Here is a 24,154-nt window from a genome sequence, read left to right as displayed (position 1 = left end):
AGGAGGAGAGAAGGGAAGAAGGAGGGGGGAGAGCCATCAGAGGCAAAGAGTTGGGGGAGGTATTTGGGGAGGAGCTAGCAAGGTTGTTCAAGATGTCTAGAGTTTTTGTGATGAAGTATGGGGCCAGTGCATTGCAGAGGGCCTGGTAAGGAAGAGGGGAGGAGGAGGCTGCGGAAGGGTTGATTTTAAAGAGTTCAGGTGTGTTGTTGGATGCACCAGATACCTATGCCTGGATGTGGGCCCGTTAGTTGGTATGGATGGAGAGTCTGTATTGCCTTTGGAGCAGACGGCAGGCCAGTTTGTCAGAGGGTGAGTCTGGGGTTTGTCACGTCCGTTCCACAGCTCTGCACTTGCATTTCAGCGCTGCAAGTTCAGAGTCGTAACAGGCATTACGCTTACAGGCAGGTTTAAGGCGAATCCCTATGATTGGGGTAAGAATATCCAGAGTGTTAGTAATGGCCAGAAAGAGGTTGCTGAGAGCAGAGTCAGAGGTAGAGTCAGTGGTGGGGGGATAAATGGATGAAGGTGGATCAAGGTGGATGAGAAGGCAGCAGCTTACATTCGTTTCATTGGACAGATGTTCGTGAACGAGGTTGGCACGGCTCGAGGAAGTGCAGACAGAGGGCCGAGGGGACCCAGGTAAGAAGAGAGAAGAGTGTGGTCTGACCATGAGAGAGGCTTGATCAGAGGGTGGGAGAGTGAAAGGCCAGAGTGGATGAGGGCATCAAGGGTGAGTCCTCCCAAGTGGGTTGGACCAGATGGGAGGATGGAGAGGGAGAGTGAGGTGCAACGGTAAGGGAAGAAATTGGATGCTGTAGTAGAGGAGTCCAAATGGATGTTGAAGTTCCCCAAGAGAAGAAGTTTGGGGATTGCAGTGAGGAGAGAGGAGAAGAAGTCAGCCCATTCAAAGAGGCGGTGGTGCCATAGGGACTGTAGATAGTGGCAATGGTCAGAGAGGAGGAAGGAGAGATGACCAATTTACAGACCAGACTCTCGAAGGAAGAGTAAGGCTGAGTGGGTATGAGGGAGGCAGCAACCCACTCAGGGAATATTAAAGCAACCCCACCACCAGCACGGTTAGGTCATGACTTGGATAAGATCTTGTATCCAGTTAGGAGAAGGGAGTCAAAAGCAGTAACTGAGTTGGCATTGAACCACGTCTCAGTAAGATCGAGAATGTCAAGGTCAATGTCTTCAAGGAGGCATATGTCGGCGGATTGTTTGCTGGCTGATCGGGCATTAAGTGTGGCCAGGTGAAGGTGGTCTCCACCTTTGAAGGGTTTCCGAGGAGGAGTACAGGGGACTGATAGGGGGGAGGCAGGTGGGGGAAGGAAGTTAATGAGGGACGGCAGGTGCCAGCCAAAGAGAAGGAGGTTGGGTTGAGGCCAGTGTGGTAGACATTAATTATACAATGTGATAATGAGAAGCCAGCCAAGAGGACTTCCCACTTGGTGCCACCATCAATGGCTGAGGGTGAAAGGGGAGAGAGTACAGATGAGATGAGGACTTCATATATCTGGGGTGGCAACAGAGAAGTGGATATCAGTGAAGACCTGTCTGGAAGTTGCACTGACATAGGTGCCTGTGATGGGTATACCAGGGTTGGCACTCAGGAAGTTTTTTTGTGCTTTTGTCTTCCAGACTTTGTGAGAGAGGGAGGGTAGGTGATAGTGTAGCAGTTAGAGAAGCTGGAAGAGATGGTAAGTGCCTGATAGTTGAAGATAAGGGGGCATGGCTGCATTGCACAGTCCTAGCCCAAACCCACCAGTTGATGTAGTAGTTACAGAAGGGGCACAAAAATGTTGGGACGCAAGAGGTGACAAACACGCACACCTAGGTTCAAGAATCCAACAGGGCACACAAATGCAATGTAAAATGTGGAGTGCAAGAGGTGACAAACATACACACCTAGGTTCAAGAATCCAAGTGGGCACAACCATGCAATGCAAAATGTGCAAAATGTGGAGTGCAAGAGGTGACAAACACACACACCTAGGTTCAAGAATCCAACTGGGAACAAAAATGCAATGAAGAGGAGGATGATTAGTTGGGCAGAAAGTCAGAGAGAGGGAGAAGATTGGTTCAGGTTTCATGGTGGAGGAGGCAGTGGGAGAGCATAGCCAACACTCACGTGTTGATGTTGGGAGAGCGTGGAGTTGCAAGTGCACAAGTTCATCTGCACACCAGCTGCATTTGGAGTCTATTCCTGAATCAGGGAATCGAAAAATGTGGGGGCCCTGCAGCCCCTCCTCGGATCGGACAGGCCCAGACAGGAGCCTTGATTATGGGGCCTTCGTGTGAGGGGCCGGCTTCCACCTACCGGTCATCTGATTGGCTCTATGAAGCAGAGTGGAGCCACTCACTGTGGGGCAGCTTGGGTGTAGAAGTCTGCTCACCAAACAAAAATGTGGTGGCCATTTTGGGATGATTTTCTTTCTTTGGTTTAATTCAGAGCAGACACAGTGGCTACAGAGCATCTGCCGCCTTCTGGGACAGCAGACCCCATACTTGTGAGGTGCTCACCATAACAAATGCCTAGGATAAAAGTTGCAGTGCGTTGAAGTGCTCTGCTTGATTTCTCAATAAAAGATACATTATTTACTTTTTGAATGCCACCAGCCTCTGCAAGCACACATGGCATACCTTGTGTTGCTTGCACTGGCATCACGCTCCTCCTGCAGCACGCGTGTGAGAGAGAGGAGCTCCTGCCCCTCACAAGTCTTTGTAGAGCTGGCAGATTTTTGAGTGGAGTGAATGAGGCCCAGACAGGAGCCTTGGTTACGGGGCCTTTGTGCGAGGGGCCGGCTTCCGCCTACCGGTCATCTGATTGGCTCTATGAAGCAGAATGGAGCCAATCACTGTGGGGCAGCTAGAATGTAGAAGGCTGCTCGCCAAATGAAAATGTGGTGGCCATTTTGTGATGATTTTCTTTCTTCAATTTAATTCAGACAGACACAGTGGCTTCAGAGCATCTGCCGCCTTCTGGGACACCAGCCCCCATATTTGTGAGGCGCTCGCCACATCAAACGCAGAAAATGAAAGTTGCGGTGCATTGACGAACTCTGTTCGATTTCCCAAATATATCAGTGCTTCCCCCTCTCACTACACTTTTCACTCACATCTTAAAACCCACCTTCTCCTCTTATTTTCTTCTTGAGTTCATTTCTTTTTATTTGTTCATTTAATCGCCTCATTTTTATTGCTGTGTAAATACGAATAAAATACGAATAAATAAGTGGGGAAGCTCACATTAAGTCCTCACATTATGATTCTATGCAGGTCTGGCTCCAGGAGGGTGTGGCCACCCTCAAGGCCCCTAGAAAGGAGGCCGGGCCAAGATTCGTTTGCTTGCCTTGGACAATGTGTTATGACCCACAGCCACAAAAACACAAATAACCAGGAAGGTGGAGGGCATTCACACCTCTAAGTGAGGTAGCACACTTACTTGCTCAAGCCGGATGCTTATAACCATCCAGCAAGATCCTGGTTTGCTTTTTTTGTTCTATAAACCATTTTTATTGAGTTTTTAAACAAAACAGGTACCAAAAAACTTCCAGGTACCCCAACAATCCACCCCCCACAGTACGGAGCTCCTCCCCTCTCCACTTCCCTCCTCATCATCAGTTAATCTCCTGCCATTTCCCCCAAATTCGCTCATGCTTCTGGGGGCAACCACTGTCTCTATACACCTGCTGTTCTAGGTCACAGCAGTGGTCCATTCCCTCCAGCCATACAGAGACCACCGTTTCTAGGTCACCGTGCTTCCACTGCTCGCGGCTATGTCTCTCTTGGCCACCATCAATGGTGTCTTCATCAAGCATAGTTACTTACTAGAGGTCTGAGTCCCCCCATAAATGCAGCAAACAAAACCTTGGACAGTCTGGTGCTGGTTTCCCAAGAGCCCCTGCCACTGCTTCCCATACTGCCCCCCAAAAATGCTATATCCTCGGACAGGCCCACCTAGCGTGAAAGAAGGTGCCCTCCTCTGCTGCACATCTCAGACAGTTGGGGTCTGTTGCTCTCCCCATCTTGTAGAGCCTAGCCCTGGTGAAATATACCCAATGTATAATCTTGAACTGACAAGTCGTAGTTTGCTGGAACCCACAGCTTTCCTTGCCGATCCCAGCGCCCCTACGCAGTCCTCCTCCTAGATGTCCCCCAGGTCGCTGTCACAAAGATCCTTCAGCTTGCTCAGGATGGGGGGGGAGTAGAGAAATGATTGATCACCTGGTAGAGTGTCGTGACCACCTTCCCAGGTAGCCTCCCATCCAGCAGGTTGGCCTCCAGAGAGTAGTGCTCAGGGAGGTCCTACTCTGCCCTACCCTTGTGGTTCATGGCGTGTTGCAGCCGTGTATTGGTAAAGCGATCATTGTTATTCAGCCCGTGAGAAACCTGTAAGTGACAGAAGGGGGCCAGGTCTTTGTGCTCTATAATGTGCTTCATTTTTTGCACCCTGCTGTGGCCCATCTGGTTTAGTAGACTATCTTCCCCACTTCTGGGAGTTCTCTGTTCCCCCAAACATATGCCTATATCGTCACCACCCAACCCTATCCCATCCCACCAAGGGCTGCAGTCACCGCCTCAATAGTGCGACATCACAGTGGTGGCAAGGTGGCCTTTTGCGGGTGCCCATATCACAATAGTGCTGGTGGGTAGTACCCCATCATCTGTTTTTCTAGCTGGATACGTGTGGCTCCATGGTCGTTGTACACCTATTAGTTCACAGCCACCAGCTGAGAAGCCCAATAATATTTCCTGACGTACAGGACCACCAGCCCCCCACACCAACCTAACCAACCTAGTTAGCGTGACTCTCTGAGTTTTTTTGCCCCAGATCGCTTCCTTCTGCAAACCCGCAATGGCTCGGAAGATTCAGGAAAGCGGCCCCGTAATTAAGGAGCTTGGCAATGACTTGTCTGGGTTGAGCACCCGGGGGGGGGGTCCGCTGCTAGGGATCCTGTGGGCTTGTTCCACTGAGAAGAAGTGTGATAGTCCATGTGGTTCCATCTATTCCTTTCGCCAGCCCTCCAGGTATAGCTCCATGGAGGGTCCCTCACTCTTTTTGGGGAAGCCCACGATGCAAATGTTATTTCAGCAGGCTCGTCCCTCTGCCTCCTCGACCCTGCAATGTCTTACTTGACCGGGCCCATTGTGTCTTCCATGTCGGAGACCCTTTGCTCTACTTTCACCATTCGCACTGACATTTTACAAAAGTCTTTCCTCAGCAGGGTCACATCTTCCCCCATGCTGCTGATTTTCTACTCTAGCACTGCTTTTGATTCGCGGATCGCCCAGAGGATGTGCTATGCTGAGGGTATCGGTTGCCCTTTGTGAGCTGTCATTTTGCTCCTCCCCCATCCGACACTGCCCCTGTCGGGGAGACCTTGTATGCGTCCATCTTTGCCTGTAGGCTGGATTTCCTCCCCTTCCCTTTGGCCATGGTTGCAGGTACACACTGTCGGGGTGGCCTATACTGGCCATGGGCTCCACCGGTGTTCCTAGCGTGAGCCCTAGCTGCACCGTATGTAGACAGGATATTTCCTCCTTCCCAGACGGCCCTCCGGGACTACCTCCAGTGACCTTGGCTGGTCCACCTGGGTTCTCCCTAGAGCCTCCGTCACTGACCCCCACTATGGGGCCTCCATTCTCCTGCTGTGCGCTAGGGTGGGCATTAGATCCCCCTCTGTTTTGGGTGGGCAGGCCTTCTCCCGCCGCTCTCCTCCCCTTCCCACAGCTGGCACCTCGCGCTGTGCGTTGGTGCTATCTCTGGCGAGGTTTGCAGGTCTTGGGAGGGCAGGGTGATCCCCCCTCTTCTGCTGTGTTTTGGCATGAGTAAAATTCCTGGTGGTCACCAGTTGCATATCCCTCTTCCACTCTTGCCTGTCTGGGGGGACCCCTGCAGTCACCCTCGCTGCTCGCTCTGGCTATGTGCCCAAAAATGCTTTGAACTGGTTGCTTGTCTAAGGATTCAATGCACCCTGCGGATGCAGCCCGCTCAGACCGTTGCCGTAGGGACAGCCCTTCCAGATACCTCCACTCTCTGCTGCACTGTTCGCAGGGCTCCCTCCACCTCTCCCCATCCTGTATCTTCCGTGGTCGAGAGCCATCAGCCCTCCTTTCTTCTTGTGGTGTCACGCTCCGAGCAGGTCAACGCATCAGCTGGCGGCTCCGTTCCTGCTTTCAATCTGCACTGGGGGTCCCCTTCTCTGCCACCATGGGGACCGCCAGGGTCTGGTTCTCCGTCTCCCTTACCTGCCACAGCCACAATTTTGCCGCCTCTGGGATCAGCTCACAATGCCATTTTAGCGTACGCCGCGGCTGCCAGCTAATCCTTCTTTTGCTCAGTGCGGGAGTGAAGTCAGCCTCTCGAAAGGGGTTCACCCGGTGCCCCCACTGTTCTGACCCCTGTCCCCACCTTTTCTCACGGTGGATCATAGTATGGCGGCTCACTGGAGCCTCACCAATGTCCTGCTGGAGCAAAGTGCGGTCAGAGCCAGACTACTCCATCTTACCGCGTATCAGGGCTCCCTGGTTTGCATTTTTTAACTGCACTGTTCATCTTACTTATATTTCCAACCTCTCAGTCACAAGGTAACAATTTTTTCAAACCTATCAAGTTGATTTCTGTAATTTACACTCTCACTTTATTTTGTACCCTGTTACTCTCCTTCTCGCCAATATTTCCTCTTGCTCATCATGGATGGCACCCTCTATCAATGGCTTCCTCCACAGATGTGCTTGAACAGGTTTCATGAAACGTGCACTGCCCATTGACGCCTCTCGTTTTGTTCTGTTAATGTGGCGCTGACCCCTTCCAGGCAGCCTTTTCACACAGGCTCTGATGCACCATCATCTCCCTTTCTGCTCCTCTCCTGTCAACAAATAACAATGTCACGACTTTTTCTTATACCTTTCCCTGGAGCCACGGCACAGCCCCAGTCAGGGAAAAGCTTTTGAAGACTGTGGGGCTCCACCCCCACTAGCCCCGGAGCATTAAAGCCCTGAGTGGTGTACTATCCCCCTCCTCCCCCCCAGCTCCCAACCCAACCCTATCCAAACCTTATCTGCTCTGCTGAAAAAAAGAGAATGAGCGAGGGGAAGAAAAGAGGATGAGAAAGCGGGAAATAGATGCTACGAACACAGGGGGGGTGCAGCAGGAGAAGAATGTTATGCGACAACATGGTGCGAGTCAGTCCGGCTCCGAGGACCAAGGTTCTGTGAAAGGAAGGGGGTGGATATGTCCTAAAATGTGGTGGTTGGGTTGTTACCAGAATGCAAAGGCAACACCAGAACTGTTTGGCCTTCTCCCAGGTGACAAGAGAAGAAAACGACATGCCATTTACGACCATCCTGCTACTGACCCTTGCCTGCTTCATAGAGACCAGTTAATTCGTATTACCTAACTACACATCTCTTAAAAGTATACATTGGACTTGCTACCCTAAACGAGGCTGCTTCTGCTGGTGAAGACTATACCCGGCCATGCCGTTTTTTTTATTCTGTTTATCGAACGCAGAGTAGAACAGCAAAAAGGTACTCCACGTTGAACAGAGTATGACGCATGGATTTAATAAAACAAATTAGCATCTATCTGAGAACTGTGCTGCAGAATGTCAATCACAGGACCCCATTAACAAATCACGGGGACCACTTGGGCCATAAGAATTACATGTTTTATCAAGTTTACAAGAGGAAAGTACCCAGAGCTCTGGTCATAGATTGCGTCACGGTTTGCACGAAAAGGTCTCTGGGAATCAAATTGCAATGGCATGGAAAAAAGCGGGGAGCCGCAGTACTTCAAATGGCCCAAAGAACTGTAGCACTGGTCTAATGCAGAGACGAGAGTATGTGGAGAGGGGGTGGCTAGGGCTGGAGAAGCGGCGGACCCAGCATACGAAGCCTGGAAGGCACTGACCTGGGAAATGTTCCACCCATTGGACGATAAACCCCCAAGAACGAATTGTCTTCATATTTAAGATATTATGGATCATTGCAGGTTGGTTACTAGAATGACAATTCTCAAGAAGACACTCCCTGCACCCACTGGACAATAGCCATGCCCTGCACAACGAGCCCTCCTGACACAGTGAATGTTGTTCTCGTAGTATGGAACAGATGCTGAAGACTTTTGTTTTGTTTTGTTTGTTTGAAGTTAATTGTTGATTTGGTATAACACAAACACTTATGAAACAGTGATAGCGAAATGAGAAGCAAATTGCTGATGTATGTTTCAAATGCCAATAAAAACATTGTAATATGAATAAGGTCTCTGGGAATCAAGCCGTACATAGCGTGGGCGATGTTGCCTTGGAATCCGGGTGAAATAGTGTCCTCGAGCCACACTGCCGCAGAACTAAGGTGTGGAACCAGCTTCTAAGCCTACTGGTGATGCCAGTATCCTAGAGTGCATGTCGTGCTCCGAAGAGTAAATAGCCTACTGCTGTAATTCAGGACACATCTTCTGCCATGGATCCTCTAAATCCAATGGATCTCTTCCGCAGCCTGAGCATGGATCTTTTGTAAGGGCGCAGACCGTCTCTGAAAGCATCGATGATAGCATTAATGTCCCCAGAAAATGGGAATGGGGTCCCTCCAAACATTTGGCACACAGAGGTCAAAAGAGGGTCTTCAACATTAGGGACGAACACGTTCACCAAGGTGAGTGATACTCCCCTCAACTGAGCAGACTGAAAAGAAAATCCTCCATCCAGATCAACCTGGGTGTCTTATGCATCAGGATAATGACGCGTCTTGACGTGGAGGATCATGAAGTGTAGTGTGGCAGGAGACCCCAAGCATGGCATAGGATTCCATCAATGCTCCTTTCAAATAAGATTCCTGAAGCATGGCTATATTTAGACCCTGGCTTTTCTACATATGCCTGATTCCTTCTGGCTTCTTAAACCACATTAATGAAGCCAGAGACATTCCAGCTGGAATGTGTACGGCGGTTGGCCTCGCAACTTCCCCTTGGTTTGTTTCAATGACTTCTACTAATCCAAAATGCTGTCCTATGCATACCACACTTAAGAAGCAAACATGAAATTGTGAACAATTATTTTAAGAAATGTAAGTTACATTAATGGAATTAGCCTATCTGACCGAAAATGTTTGATCTACTGACCCATTTGATTGGGTTTGGCATGGGTGATTTGGGCTGCAGGGCACTTTGCCCGCATACTTTGCAAAATACTGAACCGGGAGAGAAGGGGTTGCCGGGTGTGCCCCGCCCTTCATGTTCGGTATTTTGTGGTTTGGTGGGTGCAGGGGTGTCCCCTGCTTCCTTAAAACTGGAGTCGGGGGAGTGCGCATGTGCGAGCCGCGCATGCAGAAGTAAAAGAGCTTGCTCCCCTGCTCTCGCTTTGACCGGGAAACGAAGCAATATAGTGGTAGAATACCATAACAACTGGCAGCTCTAATCCCGAGTGAAATCGGTGCCCGGAAAACTTATAAACGGGCTGATAACCCATCAGAGGAGTGGGCGGCGCCATCTTGGCACCGCACCGAGAGCCGCAGGCATTCTGATCGCCTATATGCTCCAGGCGCCTCCAGGATCCAAATGACGAGGTCCAGGACCCAGGAGCCACAGACCGGAAGAAAGCAACCTGTGAGGGAGGTGCTCAGAGGAGGCAGTGACACCTGCACACGGCACCTGCAGAGGCCCATACACTGTCTATAATCTCTCCTCCCGCCCGCACAGGAGTAGGGAGTGGATGTGTCCCAGAGCCCACACAGCACCTGCTACACCAGCCTGCAGTCAGGGGGGGAACCCCTGCTGGCCCAAGACACAGCGCAATACCGGACCAGAAGTGAGGCACCCCGCACAACAAGATCCCTCCCCTGGCCCCAACAACACTAAGGACCCCAGAGCCAGACAGTGCTCCCCAGCCACTTGGCCGCACAGCAGATTCTTAAGCCTCCAGAGTCCCGGGCCCTAAGCTCTACTCGCTGGGGATCGACTCCAAGACATCCAGGAAGGGGGCAGGAAACCTGGCGAATGGACAAAAGGACGACTGAGCCCCATGCAACACACCCAGGCTTCAGACATACCCGCCGGAATGACAACGTATCCCCCCAAACAGGTGCACCTGATTACAAAGCCCCAGGGCCATGCACAAGAGGAAAGACCACCTACATCACCTCAACAACAGCCTACAGCGCTGAGGGGAGAGGGAGCAACCCTGGCTATCAAGGGAAAGACCCAAACGAGGTGCTGACCGTGAAAAGTGCCAGCCAAGACCCTCCTCAGCTACCACAAGAAATAACGGGTCATCGTAGCAGTCGGACCCCAGGCACAAAGGACACTACCGAGAGCCAGAGAAAGGGGCCCACCTCTGGTACCAGTCCACCCAAGAGGCCTCCCCTCACCCTTCCCAGCTGGGTGGAACGCCCGCAGATACCCAGACAGCTTTACAAACTGTACAGTGTAAACTTGTGCTCCATACCGGGCTGCCAAGGGATCTGCGAGGCCCACGACACAAAACCAAGGAGAAGGCGGAACGCATCGCCTCCCCTGGTCCAGAACCAGTAGAGCCATGGGCAAGGACAAAACCAAGAGTCAGACCCTCCAAAGCAAAATTGACCTATTTAGGGTCAGACCCCTGCAAGGACACTCAATCCGGACCTTGTAGAGCGGCAAAACGGTAGATGGGTACAAGGGGACCAAGGGGATGACATAGCGGCGGCCTCTGAAAGATGACGAAGACACTTAAGTGTGGATAGAGCGAACATCTTGTAACACTTAGCAATGTTTTGGTTTGGAGTTCCATGCCCTGTTGGCGCACAGTTCGGGCTACAAGTGCTTCTGTTTGGGGGGGGAAGTACAGGGAGGGATGGGGGTACTATGGGACTGGTAGAAAACCACAAGACGAGATAGTCCACCTTGGGACATGCCCCTGCTTTGGAGCCTTTGCAGCACTAACTAGAACGCACAACCCATCTTTGGTCCTGGTAGCTCGTGCCGGAGCACCTGTACATGCGACTAAATGTCTATGAGGGGCTCCAATGACTAGGGAAGAGGGGTTAATATGTTGACTGTTGTTTTTTTCTTATTTGATCTGCACGGTCATACCGTCATGGTTCCTACTGGAGGGTTGCATACATGGTTGGACAAAGGAGGTGGAAGCGGGGCATGGAGAGGTACCCACGCCCACCCACACAGGATATACACTCCCTGGGATAACAATGGCATATGAGGGATGCTTAACTCTGCTCACATAGAACGACAACGGGCTGGGCTCCAGTATCAAATGCAGACTAGTACTTCAATATTTGAATAGGCACTCTCCGGATATCGCACTCCTAACCGAAACACACCTTCAGGGCACCAAATGCAAATTCTTCAAAAGATCCAACTACGCCACGGCCTATCCTGTGGGATTTACCAGTGGGTCACAGGGAACTATGATCCTCATACATAAAACGGTCCCATTCCAGCTGGGAAGGGTACACGCAGACAAAAGGGGACGCTTTGTAGTGGTGACCGGTAGCAGACATGGGAACGCCTAGGGAATTGCTGCGGTCTATGCCCCCCCGCTCACGCATGAACTCCTCCTGGATCTTAAAGCAGCATTGCTGGATAAGCAGGTAGACTACTGGGTGCTAGGGGGTGAATTTAACAAGGCGATGGAAGGGACCAGGGATAGACCGCATGTGGGAAACAGAAACCCTGATCACCCAACAAAATTCCACTCCTTTGCTTCGCCATTCGGGTGGGTGGATGCGTGGTGCTCAATTCATCCCTCAGACTCTGGGTTCTCCTTCCTCTCTGGTGCACACAAATCTCTATCCCGCATTGATTATTTCTTTGTCCCGCAAGACATGGCACAAACACTGCTGACGGCACTTACCTAGCTAGGGCATCTCAGACCACTCACCCCTGACCATGACATTGAAACATGGCAAGAAAGCCCCTCACCCCGCCTGACGCCTTAGTGCATACTACCTGGGGATGCTCCAAGTTATGGAAGCTCTTACTCAGAAGACAGAGGAATACTTCTCCATCAACGTAGGGTCGGTAGACAGCCCCATTACACTGTGGCAAGGGTATAAAGTGGTGCTTCGGGGAGAGGCCCTTTCCCTGGTGTCGGCCCATCGAAAACTACATAAAAAAAATTGCCATTGCCGAGGAACATGCAGCGCAGGCAGAAGAGGAGTTTCTCGCAGATAAAACAGAGACGTCCATGTATGTGTTGCTCACAGCCCAGTAAGCGCTGAGAAACCTGGCCTTACACAATGTCAGGACAGCACACTGGGCCACGCTAGCCAGATCTATGAGGCCAGAGACAAGGCTGGGAAGACGCTAGCATGGCTAGAACGACGGGCCCAATCAAGGGGTATGTACGTGCTATACGGGGGCCCAAAGGGGAATTACTCTCAGATGACGCCGAGATTGCGGACGCATTTGCAGCTTTCTACGAACGCCTATACGCCCGGCAGCTGACACTACCCGGATCGCTGGGCTCACAATTCCTGGAGACCATTGCAATACCCAGACTCACAGAACAACAAATAGGTGCTTTAGAAGCAGAAATCACGGAGGGAGAGATTGCCGCGGCCCTGTCCCAACTTCAATCTGGGAAGGCCCCAGGCCCCAACAGGTTTTCGGTGAAAACATGGAAGAGCCTATGGGGGTGCAGTTACAACCCACATGCACTGCATGCTTAGATGGGTTCCTAGTGATTCCATCGACAGCCAAACCATCGACAACCATACCATTGACAAAAAAGCATTAAAAAAAACCATTGAATGCATTTTTTAAATGAATGCATTCGATTGTTTCTTTTAATGCATTTTTTTCAATGGTAAGGTCTCTCGATGCTTTGGATTCGATGCAATGACCGGATACCGCTTAGATGCGCCTGGGAAGAAGGGAAGCTCCCTCGGGATCTGAGACAAGCAGCCATAGTAGTGATCCCTAAACCCGGTAAACCACCAGAACTCTGTGCCTCCTACAGGCCAATACCTCTCATTAATGGAGAGGCCAAGGTCCTCGCCAGTGTCTTGGCCGACAGACTACTAGGGGCCATTGACTCCTTAATTCATCCAGACCAATGCAGATTTATGCTGTCTAGATCCACGCGGATGAACTTGAGAAGGGTCCAGTTCGCTATTGATTAGGCAGCTGCAATAAAAGGCTCACTTGCACTGCTTGCGGTGGACTTTGAAAAAGCCTTTGACTCCGTGAGTTGGTCGGCTCTCTGGGACATTATAGAACGAATGGGATTCGGGCCTAAGTGTATGTCATGGGTCAAGATACTATACGACTCCCCGGAGGCAATGGTGAGAGTGAACGGGCCGCTCGCAATTAGGCTTAGGACCGCGCTGGAATGGTCTGGTTACAAATGGCCATGGGGAAGGGAAGACAGAGTCTCACTCTATGCAGACGATCTCCTTGTATACATGGGTAACCCCCGGACCACGTGCCCAGCAGTAACACATATTCTTACTGAATACCAGGCCTTCTGTGGCCTGAAGTTTAACAAACAAAAGATGGTGCTCTTCCTGCTGCAGGGGGGGGTGGGGGGGGGGCAGAGGCTATCCTGAAGCGCTGCCCCTACCCCGTTTCCAAACAGAGCTTAACATATCTGGGTATTGTAGTTAGCCGCAAAACCGAGGACTTTGTTCGACTCAACCTACAGCCAGTGGTAGACAGATTTGAGGCTGACGCCAGCCACTGGCAGTCCCTCCTGCTGACTCTCATGGGCAGGGCAGCCCTCATTAAAATGTTAGCCCTTCTGAGATTCCTATACGCCCTCCAGAATGCCCCTCTCCACATCACTCGGCTGACCTTTGTCTCTATAGAGACCACCCTTAGGAGACTGCTCTCGGCTGGGAAACAACCCTGCATAGCTTTAATAACCCTACAGTGCTCTGTCTGGGAGGGTGGGATAAGCCTACCATGCCTCCAGGGCCTACTACTGGGGGGCCTAACTAGGAGTAGTGAATGACTGGCTCCACGGGGACCCGGACCTCCCACACATCAAAGGAGAGATCAGACACATGGGGACAATCACACCTCTCCGTGTACTGTATGGGAGAGAAAACGACGCATCACATGGGTTGGGAAGGGAGGCCGATAGTGGACCAACCCCTATGGAACAACACATACATCCCAGAGGTCCCGAAAATGGGGCACTTCACGCGCTGGGAGTCACAGGGAATACGGTTGATGGCGGACATACTCCGGGAGGGCTACCTAGTCACATTCAATGATCTACAGAACAAATTCTCACTCCCGGCTTGGGGCAGATACAGACACATGCAACTCGCACATGCCATCCGGACACAATTCCCCAACCCAGCAGACATCCCAAAGTGCTTCCCCTTGAAGCAAACATGCTTCAAACTATGATCCCTGCCAAGGTCACGTCCACTCTCTATCAGATGATATCCGCCTTCAGGGTCCAGGAGCTTCACGCTCCGGTAGAAATGGGAGAGACTGTTGGGCCCACTGAAGCCTGAGGAGTGGGTCGAAGCGCTGATGTTCCCCCGAGAAATCGGCATAGACACCAGACTTCGCCTGATCCAATACAAGATACTACACCAGGCCTACCACTCCAGGTCCACGATGCTGAAATGGTGGACAATACAAAATGGAAACTGCCTACGCTGTAGAGGGAACATTCTTTCACATGATCTGGGACTGCGATGTCATCCAGGGCTTCTGTGTCCAGTGTATTAACAGGATCAGCGGGGTGCTGGGGTCCCCCCTTCCACACAACCCTAAACTGGTCATACTTGGCATCAGGGGAGAACGAAATCGACCGGCGCGCGCCCTTGAGAAACGCATATATACCACCAGGGTGATGCCCCGGAAAGCACCTTAAGGTTTGGGGGAAATGGATGGATGAGTCATAACTACTATCGTGCACCGGACCCTGGCATAGACCATAAGGCACACCGCGGCGCATACTTGTACTCTTCATGTAGCTAATGGCGATGCACTCATGATCCAACTGAAGCACCTCAGGCACCTCAGGGTGTGCTGAATATTACTAACACACTCAGCGCTACGGTGTTGGACTCATTTAGCCCTTTGGAGAGCCCTGCACAAGTGGGAAATCCAAATCAACTTGTGATTACTCCCAAAGTCAATGTACACCCCGCATACCAATACCAATCATATCAACAACAGAATTGCGCTGCCTACTTATTAATACACGTTCCCTAGTTAAGCACGCTCTAGAGGTGGCTAACTATATTGAACAGAACAATTTAGATTTATGTGCCGTTACGGAGACGTGGGCATCAGAAGCATCCGGGCCGAGTCTTAATCTTGCAATACCAGCTGGATACGTTATGGTACGCAAGGACAGACAGGAGGGTAGAGGGGCGGTGTCACTTTTATTCTTAAAAAGGAGTAATCCATCTGGGAAGCCCCTGGTTTTATCAAGGAAGAAATAGATTCCTTATTTATTAAAATTGGAATGAATGCTGAGTCCACAATTAACTTTCTGCTGATTTACCGTCCCCCATCCATGAAGGATTTCTGGACAGAAGCGTTGTTTAACCTTATGCTCCCCCGGTTAAAACCCCTTACCCGCTTCATAATTCTGGGAGACATAAATCATTGGTTAGGTGACATAGAAGATACGCATGCCACCGATCTGGAACACTCTCTTTCTGATTTAGGCTTCTCTCAGCAAGTGACGGTACCCACCCATGTACAGGGAAGCATGGTAGACTGGGTAGCAACTCTTAACACCTTTTGTATGTACGTTTCCACTGTGTTGTGCCCATGGTCAGATCATGTGTTAATACATATCTCTATAGTAGTACCTTTCCCTGTGAAACAAATAAATTATTGCAAAGGCCACGTGTTGGCTCGTAACACCTAAAACACCTTACTCTTAACAACATAGCACCATTACTGGATAATAACATTGAATGTTCCCCAGAAACCCCCCTCAATCACATGTCCTCTTGCCTGGCTAGTAGTATGGCTAGTATATCTAACATCCTAGCCCCACTAAAACCGAAGAAACAAAAACATGTAGAGTTCAAAAGTCTAGCATGGTTTACGGAGGAGCTAAGAAAGCTTAAGACTGCAACAACAAAAGCATATTACTCCTGGAAATCCGGTCCCTCCCCAGCTTCTCTTCAATCATACAAGACTCAAGTAAAGGACTATAAACTAGCAGTCTTGGTTGCAAAACAGAACTTTCATAATTTACGAATTGCCATGCCACCTCAGATGTCAGGGAAATGTTTAAAATCTTAAAAGAACAAGAAGCAGTTCCCCCACCAGAGGATCAACTTGAGATTAGAGACTCAAGAGAACAAACTTCTAGGAATAAGAACATGGATGCTAGAAAGAAACAGTTACCCTCTAAGGCACCAAGTCTACCGCAGGCGCCCATAAGCATTGAGTCGACAATAGCCAAATTTAATTTTCACACAATCACAGTGGAAACACTGCAAAATATCATTGAAAAATTAAAACCTTCCAGTTGTAAAGGGGACTTCTATTCTTCACTTATAATAAAAACCTGTCCCCCGTTGCTCATTAAAGATATTTGCACGTTTGTTAACACCTCGCTAAGTGAAGGTAAGGTCCCAGATGACCTGAAGCAAACAATGGTTACAGCCATCATTAAAAATGCTGGTCTGGATAGGGATAACTCTCTGAACTATCGTCCCATCTCCAGTACACCTTTCTTATTAAAAATGGTGGATAAGGTGGCGTATATCCAGATATCGGAACACCTTAACAAATACCCCATTTAGTAGTAATTGTCAACACCTACTGGAATCCAGCTGCCATCAATGTGGAAACATTCATTTCACTATGTGAACAGGTGATTGACGAGGCCATGACAACGCTAATAGCAACCTTTCTATTGATCTGCGGTGATCTGAACGCAGTTTTCAAAACACGCAAAGGAAATCGAGCAAAATTCAAGAACTCCCCGGCAGAACAGCGAGGTAAAGCATGGCTTGATCTGATCCACTCGCGAGAGTTACACAATCTTGATTACGTCTTCACGCAAGTAAATAGAGCACCTACATGTGAACGTGCGGATTCGGCCGCTACAATCGACTGTATCTTTGTTTCTCAGCCGCTGCTGACTTTAACAACCTCTTTTGAAGTTCGGCGAACAATCGCCAGTGACCATAACTTACTGGAAACATGCTGGCAAATCCCAGGTAAAAAGGACAATATGGTAAACACACAAGTTGAGACCAACGTGCAAGGTTCCCGAATTAAATTGAGTGCAAATGCAATCAAGGACCTGACGGTAAAATACAAGGCGAATGGTCAACAAGAACAAGTTAAATCAGTTGACTACCAACCCTTATTAGCAGCATACAAACAGCAATCGATAAGCCAGAAATGCTTACGCATCTCAAAAAATCATGTCTACAACAAAGAGCTGGTAGAAAAGAGACGCAAGTTCAGAAGAGCCATGAGGTTGGAAAAAAAGTTGGCAACGCCAGAAGCCTGTACAAAAATCAAAGGAATGACAAGAGTGTACAAGGCATGGGTAAGGTTTCACTAGGACAAACTATACCAGCAGGACGCAGAGGACATCGCCAAAGCATTAAGCACACACAATGCAAGAGACTTCTGGACTGCTTAGAGCCATTGATGCACCACTGGAAGATACAATGCCCAACAACACCAGTCAGTGGACCTGTGAAACACACTTCGACGCAGTATTTAAATCCGTCAGGCCAGGGGGCACAGTAGATATTCAGTATAGTAATATGAACTGGATCAACCATGAAAACAGAGAGGACATCATGGAGGAAATTAAGAAGCTTAAAATCTCTAGGGCTCCGGGACCTGACGGTATACCAACTTTGAACTGAAAGCTCACCCCGACGAATGGGCTGACCTGCTTAGATTAATTTTTCATCAATGTGCAGACACGAGGTCCTTGCCTACATCGTGGACCACTGAGACCGTGATCTCGATTTATAAAAAGGGGGACAGAAATTATCCTCACAACGTCCAACTCAAACTTGGGCAGCCTCTGCAAACTGCAATGACGATCGGCAAGCGGGTTTAAAAAAAAATGCAGGGACAGCAGGAAACATCCTGGTGCTCAGTATTTTGAAAAGTAAGGCCTTGCTGTCACGACCCGTGACCCAGAACCCCACTAGCATGGTCACATGCCAGGTAGGGTCAGGACTCACGGTTCATTTGGGGCCCCAAGGGCCTTGCATTATCATCATAGACTCTCCTGGAGTCAGTCCTGGCGCTAGGCACATGTTCAGATTGGGACTTTACCTTGAAGGGACTTGAAGGGACTACTTTTCCTCTGAAGGACTGCAGCCAACATGGAGGCACCCATACAGTCTAGTTCCTAGGAACCAGACTGTGCGGTGCAGTGTTATAGGGTGTGGTAGCCTGGACTTTTTTACCTGGACTACTTTACAGAGGGCTATATAAATCGCACCCAAGCTACAGAATGTGCTTTGCATTATTCTGCAGCCAGCAGCGTGACGCTCATCGTGTTCAGAGACCAGCACCCGGCGATCCTTGAATAGCGGACCTGCAGAGGAGACACAAGAACATCATTAGCAGTCTCTGCTTACCTACAACTTTCCATCCGTCGATTCCTACTGCTCGCGGTCTTCCATCCAGTTGGCAGCATCATCAGGACACCACGCTTGCACCAGAACGAAGCACCTGGAGGGAGAGAGAAAGAAGGACAACGTTAAACAGGTTACTCACGGCATTCACGGCAGTAATCACAAAATCCTCACCTGGCTGGGCATTTCTTGACTGGTTCTGCTCCGGAAATCTTCACACGCCCAGAAAGACCATTGCGACCTGAAAAGGAATGAAGAATACAGGTTAGCAAGAAAAGACATTACCGCGTCCCACCTCGCGCTTAACCTTCCATCCATCCATCATACGCTCCTGAGTCCATCATCCTGGCAGGAGCCTGATCCAAGAAGCGCACCCACAGAACCTCCGTGCACCTAAGGGGAAACAAACAAGAAAAGACATTATTAGCAAGAAAGGATATTTAAAGACTGCTATAACCAGACTTACCTCCTTAAAGACACTGGAATGGGTAAGCACCAGTGAAGTTAATTCGGTCGCTTCAACCCGCAGAAGACTACGCGCCCCTGCACAGAAGGCAGGACGGAGAGTACGCCAGACATAACAAGGTGAGGAGTGGGCCATCAGGTCGAGTCCGGGGGGCTGGTGGGAGGAAACAGAGTCTGTTCCTAAGTCCAGTCCTTCTGTGTTTTCAGGCCCGACTGCCACTGAAGGCATCGTCCAGAATTGGGAACGTCCAGGGTGAATCTGGCAAACAGGGCATAAGGGCGTCCTTGTGGATACCAGGTGAGCGTAACACTGGCAATACAGACAGCGTCTCTTCGTTGTCTTTATAGACTTTACTCAGGTGTTTGATCGCATTGAAAGACATCGCCTGTGGCAGAAACTACTAGCCTGGAAGTGCTCCAAAGAAATCTTGGCATCAATTCATGCCCTACACTCTAAAACCTCCATGAGAGTTTGTCTCAGCCGACAAGGCAATCTATCGGCAGAAATTCCTACTACACGTGGAGTCAAACAGGGCTGTCCACTGGCATTAGCTCTATTCTTGGCCCATATAGGAGACTTCCAAAAGAGTGAGACGTTGATACGAGCATTCCCTACAAAAATCGGAAACACAACAATCTTGCGACTTCTTTACGCGGATGATCTTGCATTATTCGATCAAACACCCATTGGCCTCCAGCGGCAATTGAATGGCTTGCTTTTGTACACAAACGAAAACTTTCTTGAGATCAACAAAGAAAAAACGAAAGTCATGATACTGTAAAAATCTAGCACGAAAGTAAATGACAAAAAATGGTTTCTGGGAGAATCTCAAGTAGAGACAGTCAGTTGCAACATTTAAATACTTGGGAGTCCTGTTGGACAGCTCCAAACATGAAAATGCTATGCAAACTGCTCTGTATGAAAAGATCTAAAAACTAGCGGCCCAGGCAAAAGCAATTGATAGAAAATTTGGGAGGTTCTCCTTAATCCCGACAATACATTTTTACAAAATGAAGGTTGTGCCTGCCGTGACGTATGGAACCGAAGCCATGCCGACTATTCCAAGGGAACTGTGGCCCAAATTAGAAACCGCCTTTTGGAGATCGGTCTTAAAGTTGCCGAACTCTACATCTGGAGTCGCGATCAGGCGCGAACTGAGTTTACAATCACTTGAGTGCACTGTGAGCTGTAACTCCATAATGCTGTATAGAGAGTGCAGAATGGCCGACAGTAACTCAACCTACAAAATGATCAACAGAGAAATGCATGCGGGCAGATGTGAACTATTAACAAACTGGCAAAAGGAAAATTAATTCCTATTAGACACCATTGCTTCAGAAGAAGAAGAGATCATTCAAAATCCATGCAGAGTTCTGCGCAAAATCAAAGATCTAGACTGGGCAAAGATGACAGAAACAGCGGCCAAAAATAAATTGACGTCACATCTACCTTACAACACAAAAAAGTTAAACGAATTGCAAAATTATATCAAGAAATTTCCCAACAGGCTGGCTCGAAACCTGATACTTTGAGCGAGACTAAACTTGCTAGAAACCAATGAAATCCTATACATTAGAGGTCGCTCGCAAACATCAATCTGCCGCTTTTGCCAAGACACATCACCTCAGCCTCAAGAAACTATTCGACATCTACTGATGGTATGCTCAGGGACACGAGTGATAAGACTATGATATCTATCAAGTATAGTCGGAGCTGACATACCGCCACAGGAAGAGACTTGTTGGAACAGGCTTATAGACGGTGACAGAACTAGTTGGCAAATCGCCACAGCGAAGATTCTGGTACACATTGTGAACAATCTGCTTCAATAGAAACCACTGACTTGTTCAAAGTGACACTGCAACAAACAAGTAACAACATGATGCAAACATTGACCCAGTCAAGGTGTAGTTGATCCCTGACTGTAATATTGTAAAAAATCTCATGTTGATTAAACCATAAAAAGAAAAAAAAATAATTTTGAATATGCACCAATCCGGTTTCAGACGGTGCTTTGGAACCGAGACTTCACTTCTCGACTTAAAGTCAAAACTCTTAGATCGGCTGGATAAAAGTTTCCTTTCCCTATTAGTATCACTTGACCAATCAGCAGCGTTCAACTTAGTCGACCACTCTATACAGAAATCCAGATTGTCTGAGATAGCCAATTTTTCACCTTTGGCAGTCTCATGGACTATGTCTTTCTTGGAAAACATACATAGTAGAGTCTGCTCAGACACAGCAGAGGCCTCCCCCATTCCAGTTCTCTTCGGGGTCCCAAAGGGGACGAGCACTTCCCCTTGCATATATAATCTATTTATGGCACCATTCTTCTCTAACTTAGAGGCAGAGGGGATTACCTTTTCATATTACGCGAACACCGCGCAATGTGTCGTCCACGAGATGAAGCGGGGCTAAACAGAGTATTTGATATAATTGAAACCTGGATGCTCAATTACAACCTGGCCCTAAATAAAAGTAAAAGTGAACTTATGATTATAGGACGTTCCGTTGCCCTCAGCAACCTGGACAGCAAGTTTTTAGCTTTCAGGTTTGGGTCTGACCATATTATTCCTCTCCCAAAACTTAGGATTCTAGCAGTAACATTAGATCAGTCGCTGTCCATGAGCCAGCATGTCACTAGTGTAATCTCGGCCGTAGCATATTACATCAAATTTCTTCATCACCTCAGACCACTCATCATGCAGACAAGTGCAGAAACCATAGCCAGAGCCATCTTTGGAGCAAAGATAGACTACTGTGGTAGTCTAATAGTAGGAATTAAAAAAAGAGACGCCTATAGATTACAGATAATGCAGAACAGGGCTGTCAGAGTGGTTTTAAGGCTGACCCAGAGAGACCATATAACAGATGCAAGACGCTCACTTCATTGGCTTCCTGTTGAAGTTCGTTTCAAGGATAGGATTCGAATAATCACCTTCAAATGCAGACAGGGCATTATGCCATCCTATCTGCAGATGTATTTAATGACAAAATCTACAAGAAAGAGCTGAGAACATCCAGTCAGAATCATTTGATAACCCCCAGAGTGGAACCTCAACGGCTGAGAAAGGAGCCTTCCAATTTGTTGTCCCAAAACTTTGAAATCAGCTCACTCCCACTTTAAGAATCCAAAGCTGACTGCAGATATTTAAGAAAGACCTGAAAACGTTCCTCTTCGCCTAAACCTAATATCCATCAGCCAGCGCTTCAATGGAGAGTGCATCTTAGTTGATGTCATCTTTGTCTGAAACTTGAGTGCTTAAATGTCTGTGCCTTATTGCCTCAGGGCACACAGTGCGCACTATAAATATTGTAAAGTAAAAGTAAAGTAAAGTACCTGGACTCCCCCGCTGACCCACAATGAGGACCCCTGACGTGGTTGGCCTATGCCGGCCCCCCTCCGACCGCCTCCAAAACCTAATATGATGCCATATGATGCTTATGTAATTGCGACCCTGCTTTGTTGATTGATTAATATTGGATATGATGACCATGACTTGTTTTCTTAAAACACCAATAAAAAGAAGTTTAAAAAAACATATTGGAGGCGGGGGGAACAAAACGAATGTGGGTTTAAATGGGGCCCAAACAGATAAATTGTGGTCAGTTTGCCACGAATAAAAAAATAAATGAATTCTTTTTTTTAAAAATCGACCAAACAACCCCAAACCTTAACTGAACAATAACACTCCTACCCCACTAACACTGCCAATCCTTAACTTTCCGCGGAAAAGATGAGCTTGACATGACTAGGTATTGTTTTGCCCCTCTCACAAACCTGGTTTTCTTCTCATCTCTCCTCTATGCGCCGCCTCCTCAGGCGCCTTGAACGTCAGTGGCTCAAACACCCATCCCCCTCTAACCAATATTGTTACTTCTCCTATCATACCCTCTATGACTCATGCCTCAACTCAAAACGCACCTACTACTCTGACCTTCTCCAGTCACACCCTCTCACCCTCGCTGCATCTTTCAAAGTTTAGCCCGACTTCTCTCTCCATCTACTCCTGATCCCCCACCACCTCTTCTCTCACTGCTTCTGATATTGCCTCCTCCTTTTCTAGTAAAGTCCTCAATCTCTGTCAAACTATCATCTCCTCCCACTCCTACTCTCCTCCTCCTCCACCTCCTCCTTCACCCCCTACCTTCGCTATGTCCTCTTTCTCTCCGGTCACGCATTCTGATGCCACTCTACTCTTATCCAACACTCACCCGACTGCTTCTCCCTCTGACCCTATGGGGGTCAGATTTATCCCTAAAATCTACCCCCTCCTCATACCCTACCTCACCTCCTTCTTCAACATCTGCCTCTCAACTTCACCTTTTCCTTCTCCCTTTAAACACGCTACTATCATCCCTATTCTCAAAAAACCTTCTGCTAACCCCCATCTTGCTTCCAATTATCGCCCCATCTCTCTACTATCCTTCCTTTCTAAACTTCTTGAGTGCATTGTCTATTCTCAACTTGTTTCCTTCATCTCTAACCACTCACTCTTTCCCTCCACCAATCCGGCTTCCACCCACTGCACTCCACAGAAACTGCCCTCACCTCTGTTCTTGACTCTCACTTCTGAGCACGCTACTCAAAGCACCCCTCCATACTTATTCTCCTTGACCTTTCAGCTGCTTTTGATGGTGTTGACCATCCTCTTCTCCTCAACTCCCTCTCATCATTTGGCTTCAAGGATAACGTTCTTAACTGGCTCTCCTCTTATCTTTCTAACCGCACCTTTTCTGTCTCCTGGGGCGGCTTCTCCTCCCCTACTTTTCCCCTCAACTACAGCGTTCCCCAAGGTTCTGTCCTCGCCACCTTTCTTTTCTCGCTCTACACCTCATTCTTAGCTCCTATTATCTCCTCTTTTGGCATCTCGCACCATTTCTATGTGGATGACACCCAGCTCTTCCTCCCCTTCTACTCCTTCTCTCCTGACATTCATTATAAACTCTCTTCCTGCCTTTTGGCTATTAAATCCTTGATGTCCTCACACTTCCTTACTCTGAATGCCGATACAACTGAACTCCTTTTCTTCCCTGCTAACACTGTTCCTCCTCCCTCCACTCCCCCCCTTTATTCTCTTTCCTCCCTCCCAGCTCTCCTTCTCTTCCCATGCCCGCAACCTTGGTCTCCATATCGACCCTCTCCTC

This window comes from Ambystoma mexicanum, chromosome 3p, assembly GCF_040938575.1.
Source record: "Ambystoma mexicanum isolate Mex_15411 chromosome 3p, UKY_AmexF1_1, whole genome shotgun sequence".
NCBI classification, from domain to species: Eukaryota; Metazoa; Chordata; class Amphibia; order Caudata; family Ambystomatidae; genus Ambystoma; species Ambystoma mexicanum.
The sequence above is the reverse complement of the archived record's forward strand: the minus strand, read 5'-3'. Positions refer to the sequence as shown.